General features: G+C 45.1%; 1 protein-coding gene across 6 annotated transcripts in view; it reads right to left on the bottom strand.

Annotated features, from left to right (window-relative positions):
- ST3GAL1 (ST3 beta-galactoside alpha-2,3-sialyltransferase 1) overlaps positions 1 to 4,579 on the bottom strand; it is a 147,523-nt gene extending 142,944 nt beyond the window's left edge. For all 6 annotated transcript variants that reach the window (XM_063921240.1, XM_063921244.1, XM_063921245.1 and 3 more), the window contains exon 1: positions 4,171 to 4,579. The gene's annotated coding sequence lies outside the window, so the exon portion shown is untranslated. The remainder of the gene's footprint in view (positions 1 to 4,170) is intronic.
- Between the last annotated feature and the right edge of the window lie 4,646 nt (positions 4,580 to 9,225).

The following is a 9,225-nucleotide window of genomic DNA, read 5'->3' as shown; positions in this document are numbered from 1 at the left end:
TGTACAATGCAGACACATTCAGACTAGGGTTAATTTTGTTGGGAGCAAATTAACCTACCAGTATATTTTGGATTGTGGGAGGAAACCGGAGTACTCGGAAAAAACCCACGCAAGTACGGAGAGAATATACAAACTCCACACAGTTCCATAATTAGACCAAAAGATTTACGTAAAGGGTTACGGTATGTTTTATCACAATGTCACCCAATAGACCCCACAAGTACATGTCGACAGACAAAATGTTGACATGGTCAGAATATCGACAACCACAATTTGAAAATGCCAATGCCCAATTTTAAGCCTAAGCCTAACATTTTTTAGTGTCAACATATTAACAATGACATTCGACATTGGGGTTCTAAAGGGATGCAATCAATTTGCCGGCTGTCGGGATCCGGCGATTGGGATAACGATGCCATAATCCCGACAGCCGGAATACCGACACAGGGGAGCAATTCCCAATCGTGGGTGTCCAAGACGGTTCCGGTATGAATGGTCGACCATGTTATGGTCGACAGTCATTAGGTCGACCACTATTGGTCGACATTGACATGGTCGACATGGAACACATGGTCGACACGTGAAAATTGTCGACACATGAAAAGGTCGACATGAGTTTTTTACTTTTTTTTTGGTGTCGTTTTTTGCGTAAAGTGACTGGGAACCCCAATTAGTGCACCGCTTCGCTCGCCATGCTTCGGGCATGGTGCCTTCGCTCGCTACCGCTTCGCTCGCACAGATTACCGTTCCAATCGTAGTCCACTTGGATCGTAAAGTATGGAAAAGTTCCCCAAAAGAAAGAAAAAAAAGTAAAAAAACTCATGTCGACCTTTCATGTGTCGACCATTTTAATGCGTCGACCATGTGTCCATGTCGACCATGTCAATGTCGACCAATAGTGGTCGACCTAATGACTGTCGACCATAACATGGTCGACCATGTGAACGGATACCGTCCACGACACCTATAGAGTGAGAATAGAAATTGAACGAGCCTCACAGCATGGCGAGCGCAAAGAGCCCGCAAGGGGACCCTTAGCGCTCGCCCCGCTGCCAGCATTCTGGCTGGTCGGTATGCCGCCATCGGGATCTTGACTTAAATAGTATGTATTCCGTTTCAACATTGCATTTGTGGACATAAGGACTACAACCTGTGTGGAGGTAGTGCTAGATTACCCTTTACGCAGTCTAGACCTCCACCCGCAGTAGGTGCCCAGTTGTCACGGAGACTCACCTACATTACTTCAACCAGTTATTTTGCTTGGGACTTACAAAAAACAAAAAAAAACCTCCCACAAAACAGAGAAAGGGGGAATGGATCCAAGTAATATCTAGCCTAGCGGACGCCATGGTGTTTTATTCCATCACTGGTTCAAGGGTGCAGAATATGTGCGTTAGCATGACCGTATATGCACAAGTTGAACTTTTTTATTTATTTAAAACTTTCACAAAGTGTTGAGGTTTTCTAGTCTTTGAACTCTACAGAGGATCTGACGCCTGGTTTGGGAAGTACTTGGAAACAAGTTCAAGCTTCCATTCCAGCAAGTCTCAGCAAGTCACACGGTTACATAATCAGAGTACTTAAGAGCTCCTTTATAATGTCCATTATTCCAACCAATCATTAAAGGCAGCAATACACAACGCTCTTTCAGAGCTCACGGGGTTTGCAATTTGGGGCCAGGTGGGATTTGATCACCTATTAGCTACAAGAGCCACAAAGGAGGAGAATAGCGGTTGTCACACTATCAGTACACATTACAGTCAATACCAGATGCTATCTGCAGCCATGCATTGTGAAGCCCTCTGACTAGAGAGCAAATGTAAACTTACATGGCTTCCCATGAATATTTATCGGTCTACGAAGCCGTAGACAGTCACCCTTATGTTACAGGAATGCTGCAGGTTCGTTTTACCAACTAAATAAAAACAGATGTACTAAAACACTTTGCTGGCCAGTAATCAGGCTTACAGGATAATATATATATATATATATATATATATATATATATATATATATATATATATATATATATATATTATATATATATATATATATATATATATATATATATATATATATCTCCTACACATGATGTAGTACAAAAACCTATAGCAGTAATAAATTATAATAATAAATAGTAATAATAATATGAAATATTAGACAAGAGCAAGTAAAGCTTAAATAACCCTTAAAATGCGATAGATAGCTAGAGATATAGATATAGATGGATATATATATATATATATATATATATATATATATATATATTAGTCTTGACTTAAAGGAGAGAAGGGAAATGGGGGACATGATAGAAACTTTCAAATATATCAAGGGTTTTAACAAGTTCGGGAGGGAAACATTCTCCATATGAGAGAAGCAATAGGACACGAGGACATGCACTGAGACTGGAGGGGGGGGGGGGGTTCAGGGGAAATTTGAGGAAAAATTACTTCACAGAAAAGGTAGTGGATAAGTGAATAGCCTCCCATCAGAGGTGGTAGAGGCTAAGACTGTAGAGCAATTTAAACATGCATGGGCTAGACATAAGGATATTCCAAATAGGTACAAAGGGTAGTAAAGTAAGTGTTTTTCTAATAAGGAAAGTAGAGAGATTACGTAAAGGATAAATAAAAGGGGCAGACAAGATATCTGCCGTCAAATTATATGTTCCTATGGTGCCACTTTAACATACTATAAGAAAAAAAAAAGTCACCACAATTGTTTTATACCACTTCAGCAGTGCGCCGCCCCCCCCCCCCCCACACACACACATAACAATACCCAAATGACACAAAATAACAAATAAACAAAAAAAAACAACGTAAATAAGAAATAAAGTCTTCAGGTCTCCACATCATTCACCGGCAATCACAGTGTTAACCCTAACCCCCCTCCCCCCCAACACAAATTCCATTGTAAACTCTCCCTTCCCCGAAATCTGATACTGACGGGCAGACCCCACAACAAGAAGCATCTGGTAAGAATCCACATCCTGCGCCTGCTGCAACCCCCCCCCAAAGAGTTACACTGTTAACCAGTAGAGTTATACAAGTTCACTGGTGACGTCACCGCCCCAATAAACGCTATAGTTAACCCTTTCACTGCAGCCAACCAGCTAATAAGTCTGCAAACAGTGCAGGGAACAGATGGACTTTATAATGCGAACAGAAACTGTTGCAACATATTGTATGTGGCTGCAGTGTGTGGTGTGACATGCAGAATGAGGCTAGTGACCTGGTGATACATACACAGCCTTCAGCACTGCACTGTATACACCAAGCCTGCAGCACTGCACTGTTATACACCAAGCCTGCAGCACTGCACTGTTATACACTGGCTGGTAGTGTAAAAGCTGGTATCTCTATATAGGCTGGACTATGACATACTAAGCACACATATAACTAGCACATGCATGTGTCCCCAGCTGCTGTGCATGCCAGGGCGCACGGATTTCCCAATGCTGTGCACTTGTGATAAAGTTGAGGCTCACACACCCAGACACCGGAGCCAGGAACTCCTCTCCCATTCCGCTACACGTCCCTGCAATCTCAGCCTGGCACAGCACAGGGAGACGGAAAGGCACCAGACTGCACCCCCATCTGCCCAAACTACCCACGGGTGGCTCTCACACCTCATGCCCAAATTGCAGCCCCCCCTCCCCCCCACCTACTGCACCCTAACCAGTGCACTTTTGCCCTGCAACTCTGCCTCTCCAGGGTGCCCAATGTGCCCTGCCACCCAGCCTGCCCAAGTGATGCCCAGCCAGCAGTCACCCTCATGCAACATAGCCCAAATGGTGCGTACCCAGGCTGGCAGAGAGGATCCCAAGCGTGCCACCCCATTACCACCCCAGCCTGCACTTCCCAAGCTGTGCCCATCCAGAGCTGCCTGCATGGCTGGAGTGCTGGCTCATCCAGCCCAGCCACCCTGCTGCCAGCCTGCCCACACACGTCTAGCGGAGTCCCCTCTTTGTCTGCAGCTAGCTGTGATCCAGAGGCACACACACATATACACTGGCAGCACACACACATATACACTGGCAGCACACACACACATATACACTGACAGCGCACACACACACATATACACTGACAGCACACACACATATACACTGACACACACATATACACTGGCAGCACAGACAAAAGAGGAATGAGAAGAGCACTTTACCTCCAGCAGCAGCAGCGTGCAGGGTCCTCCTCCTGCTCCATGCACTGGCAGATTGCACAGGAATCCTCCGGCACCTCTGCCCTCCCTAATCGGCTTCTCCCAGCACGCAGCCTCCCAGTCACTCTGATATACTCGCCACAGCAGCCACGTGGATTGGAGAGAAGAAGCTAAACATAGGAGGCTCAGCTCCGCCTCAGCTGCTCCACTTCTTCCAGCAGAGAGCCTCCCAGCCGCTCCACACTGCGCCCCCCCAGCCCGGCTGCCAGCGGCGCTCAGGGGTCCCCTCTTCTCAGTCTGGGTGCGCCTCCAGCAGCTCTGGTGCTGTGTGGAGTGCATTGCATGGGCTCTCTCAGTGGGTGGGTGGGGTGGAGACCCCTGGACAGTGTGCTCATGTCAGGAGCACACATTAATGCAGTGTTTAAAGAAAAGCAGAGCTCAGGATTAGCAGCATTGATACATGGAGTGCTCAGAGAGAGAGAGGGGTGATCTCTTTTCTCTTTACAGTTAATAAAAACCCCAAAACACCCTTGTGGAATTGCTGTTTTGCGGCACGCGTTGAGCCACTTGTGGATTGCGCTTACAAAAAAAAACAAAAACATGAAGTCGTGAATTATACAGGGGCGAAGCAACAACATCCATTAGCCAAACTAGGCTCACAACAATGGCCTGGTGGCAGTCGTGAGGTCCAGATTACCCTAAACCACAGGTTCTCAAACTCGGTCCTCAGGACCCCACACAGTGCATGTTTTGCAGGTCACCCAGCAGGTGCACAGGTGTATTAATTACTCACAGACACATTTTAAAAGGTCCGCAGGTGGAGTTAATTATTTCACTTGCGATTCTGTGAGAACTGGAAAACATGCGCTGTGTGGGGTCCTGAGGACCAAGTTTGAGAACATGTGCCCTAAACTGACTAAGGAGGATAGTACTTAGCCTTGAATAATGTGGATGGAGATATAGCATCAGACAATCAGCTCCTGACTGCCAAGTCACAGGCTTGGTTTGAAAAATGACGGTTGCTGGGTGGTTGGTACTTTCTGCAATCCCCAAGGTTCAGTGCAGTACATCTGCCCCTACGTGTTTGTATTCTGGGATAATGAAGGAGGTGGGAACGCCTAGAGCACCAGGGGTGCTGTACTGTCCATCCAGGGGTGCTGCTGTATTGTCCCATCAAGGGGCTGCTGTGTCCGTCTAGGAGTGCTCTGTCTGTCTTCAAGTGGCTGCTGTGTCCACCAGGGTTGCTCTGTCCGTCTAGGGGTGCTCTGTCTGTCCTTCAAGTGGATGCTGTATCCACCAGGGGTGCTCTGTCAGTCCATCCAACGGTGCTCTGTCTATCCATCCAAGGCCTCTGCCCCAATGTAAAAAAAATAAAAGCTAAAATTATAATAAAACATAAAACTTTACGCTGTACCCCAGTTTACTATACAGTTAGTTTTCATATACAAATACTGTGACACTGCAGGTCAGACCGCAATGTAATGTGTTGCTGCAGGTCAAACCGCAGTGTAATATATTTATACAAGTATTTTAAAGCTGCATGTCATAACCCAATTTCATTCAAGTATTGTGACACTGTAGGTGGTACCGCAGTGTAATATTCATACACATATTTTGACAGTGTAGGTGGTACCCCAATTTCATTCAAGTATTGTGACACTTTAGGTGGTACCGCAGTGTAATATTCAGTCACGTACATTGCTGACTGTCTTCTTTTGCAGACAACAAACATTTTAATCGTTTATTAAACTGCCACCCTGTCTGCTACTGCAGTGCCATTGTATCCTAGATGTGCAATGTTGGAAATGTAAGTGTCACCTGTTTGTGCCACCCACTGCTGTCACTTAGCTTAGTCATATAGCTACCTCGGTGCAACATTTTTGCCTAAACTGGATGAAAACAATATTGTGAGGTGGTCACAATTAACTGGAAATGAGTGGAAATTTATTTTATTGAGGGTAATAATACTGTAGGAACAAAACCAGACCAAAATTCTGTGATTTTAGCTGTTTTTATGATTTTGTAAAAAAAACAAAAACAAATCGCAAACAAATACAGATCCAAAACACAAAAGAGGTACAGATCAAAAACCAATTCCCATGACAGGGATCGGGGCATACCCCTACTATATACTATATTATCTTGGACCCTTTGAACTTTTCCAAAAGGAAGTATTTCTAAAGGATTATAAAAATACAGAACTGATTTCAATTCTCAAACAGAATCGGATATTTTTTCCAACATGAACTTTTAAAGGTGGAAATTTCCTTTATTCCACAGATATCATATATGTTTTTTTATGTTTTGTGTTTTGTGTCTGTCCTATGGTGGTATACCGGTATTAGGTTAATTTGGTGTAAGAATAATTTTAGAACACCTAACACACTCGCAAGGGTTTTTATATGAATTACTTTATATGACTTGCTGATAAATTTATTTCTTTACTTCTATTCATAACGTATTTGAAATAAGAATATGAATGTATCTGTTTATTCGAGATGAGCGGGTTCGGTTTTACTCGGATCTTCTCGGTTCTCAAAACGGCATTTTATTAGCTGACGGATGTCATGTGTTTTGGATAGCCAATCAGAAAAATCCAGATAAAACTGAACTGGCGTTCATTCTGGTGTTGCATCCGAACCTGCTCGTCTCTACTATTTATCAGCATCCCGACATATGAATGGATCCGGACAAGGATCACAATCCCGTTGCCGGTATTCCGACTGCCGCGATACCAAAAGAGGGTTTGTCCGGGCTGCGGGCTAGTAAGCTGGCGGGGGGAGGTTTAGGCTGGGGGGGGGGGGAGGGTTAGGATCAGAGAAAGGGATGGTTACGCTACAGTGAGGGGGAGTTAGGTTTAGGTTAGGCTGTGGGAAGGGGGGGTTAAGTTTAGATACAACCAGGGAGGTTAGGGTTAGTCTGTGGGGTGAGGTGGGGGGGGGGGGGGTTAGGTTTAGGTTGCGGGCAGAGAGGGCTAGGATTAGGGGGGCATTGGGGAAGGTAAGTATACTTACCTAGCCCCTGTCGGGATTCTCACCATCGGGATGCCGCGGTCTGTCTTCTGAATACCGGCACCCCAAACGCCAGCATATCTTACCCAACCCTTCAAAACACTGCCAGACAGCGCAATCTTTAACCATAAGCGATGGGATGTAATGGCGTCCGGGTTTGCCGGAGGTGTGGGATGCTGGCCCAACTCAGACGTTTTCTTTAAAGAGAGAGGCAGTCATTTAACAAGTCATGGTTTTACCTTGTAAATGACTGCCACTTTAAAAAAAACATCCAAATTTAGCCGTATCCTCCGGCAAACTCGTTCGACATTACATACTGCCGATAGACTCTCTCCTTTAGTGATAGCTATGCTTGAGCACGGGTGTTGAAATTGAAATAACAGATATTAGGCTATCCTTAAAACCTGAACTGTCAGTGTGCCTCGAGGACCGAGTTTGGAAAACAAAACACTGACCCAGAACCTCGGGGGGGTCGAATCCGGCTTTGTGCTCAAGCAGAAGTATTGAAGTTTGTCAAATTTGCTAGCGATGGAATATGCTTTCACAAGCGGATCACAAAGGTTTTTCCGCCTGTGATGAGGCTCTCCGGCTCACACTCACATCTCTGTGTCTTAACATCCAGCCTCATTTTATTAGTGTGGTCCCAAACTGTTAAATATGCTTGTGCAATATAAACAAATATTAATAAAATAAATACAACGATTACCATTCGTTACACGATCAGGGCTGCTGCATTTGAAAACAGGTTCATCGATGATTAACTTTTTCTGGACGGGAGCGCAGTATTTAGAAATAAGGGCTTAATAATGCCAGAATCACATGTTAACTGCCATACACACTAGACGAAAAACTTATGCCCCTTTCACATCGCACAAATAACCCGGTATCGACACGGCATATTGCCGTGTCGAAACGGGTCAGTGTGCGATGTGAAAGGTCCTTTGGTGAATTAGCGGGTCGCCTCACCCGGTAATTCAACCCGGTAAAAAAGAAGGGTTATTACCGGGTTGATTACCGGGTCAGGCGCAGTGTGAATGGGAGCCGTTCCGATGCGACACGGCTCCCATTCACAGTATAGGCAGAGGCGGCGCAGGAGATGAGCTCATCTCCCGGCGCCGCCTCCACCCCCGCCCCTGCTGTTGCTGCACCCCCCGCTGCTATGGCAACCGACCCGGTATATTGCCGGGTCGGAAAGCCAGCAAAGTAGCGCAAATGCCGGATCCCACCCGGTAAGGACACGTTTCTCTTACCGGGTGGGATCCGGCATTTGCGATCTGAAACCAGCATAAAATATCTCGCTCAGAATGGCCGATCTGTGCGAGATCTTCCACAATTAGCTTAGCTGTAAAGTAACTGCAACTTTATCTCTCACCCCTGCAACAATCTCTCACTCCTGCAACTGTTACATGCATGTATGAAATCTTTTAGGTAACTGGGACTATACTTTTTAATTAGCTATTCATAGCCTCTACTAAAGTAGGAAATAACTGTGTATTAGTGGGGGTGTAAAGGTCTGTTAATGTTCACACCCAGGGTAAAACTTTTGTTGTGGGTGGAGTTTCAGAGGGTGGGTGCTGCTAGCAATCAAGCCTTTATCCATATATGCATTTCTATTTAATCAGTGCATGCTAGGCTGTCAAGCCGCTGGCTGTGAAGTAGCTTAGCTGTGACGTATATTAGCGTAAAGTATGAGGATAATATGAATATGAACTTTGGACATATACCGGAGATAAACAGAAGGACAGCATACTATCTTCCCCAACTCCACAAAAAGAACTGCAATCAACAAACTACAGTGAGGGGGTCTATTTACTAAGCCTTGGATGGGGATAAAGTCAACGAAGATAAAGTACCAGGCAATCAGCTCCTAACTGTCACGCCACATGCTGTGTTTGAAAAATGACAGGAGCTGATTGGCTGGTACTTTCTCTCCATCTACTCCCTGTCTGATTAACTAACAGCCCTATTGCTCTCACACATTGTTTTCTGCTCCTCAGTTTTACAGTTATCTACAGCCGCTGTTTAACAATCTCAGCCTTCCACTATT

This window comes from Pseudophryne corroboree, chromosome 5 (genome assembly GCF_028390025.1).
Source record: "Pseudophryne corroboree isolate aPseCor3 chromosome 5, aPseCor3.hap2, whole genome shotgun sequence".
Lineage (NCBI taxonomy): Eukaryota > Metazoa > Chordata > Amphibia > Anura > Myobatrachidae > Pseudophryne > Pseudophryne corroboree.
The sequence above is the reverse complement of the archived record's forward strand: the minus strand, read 5'-3'. Positions and strand labels throughout refer to the sequence as shown.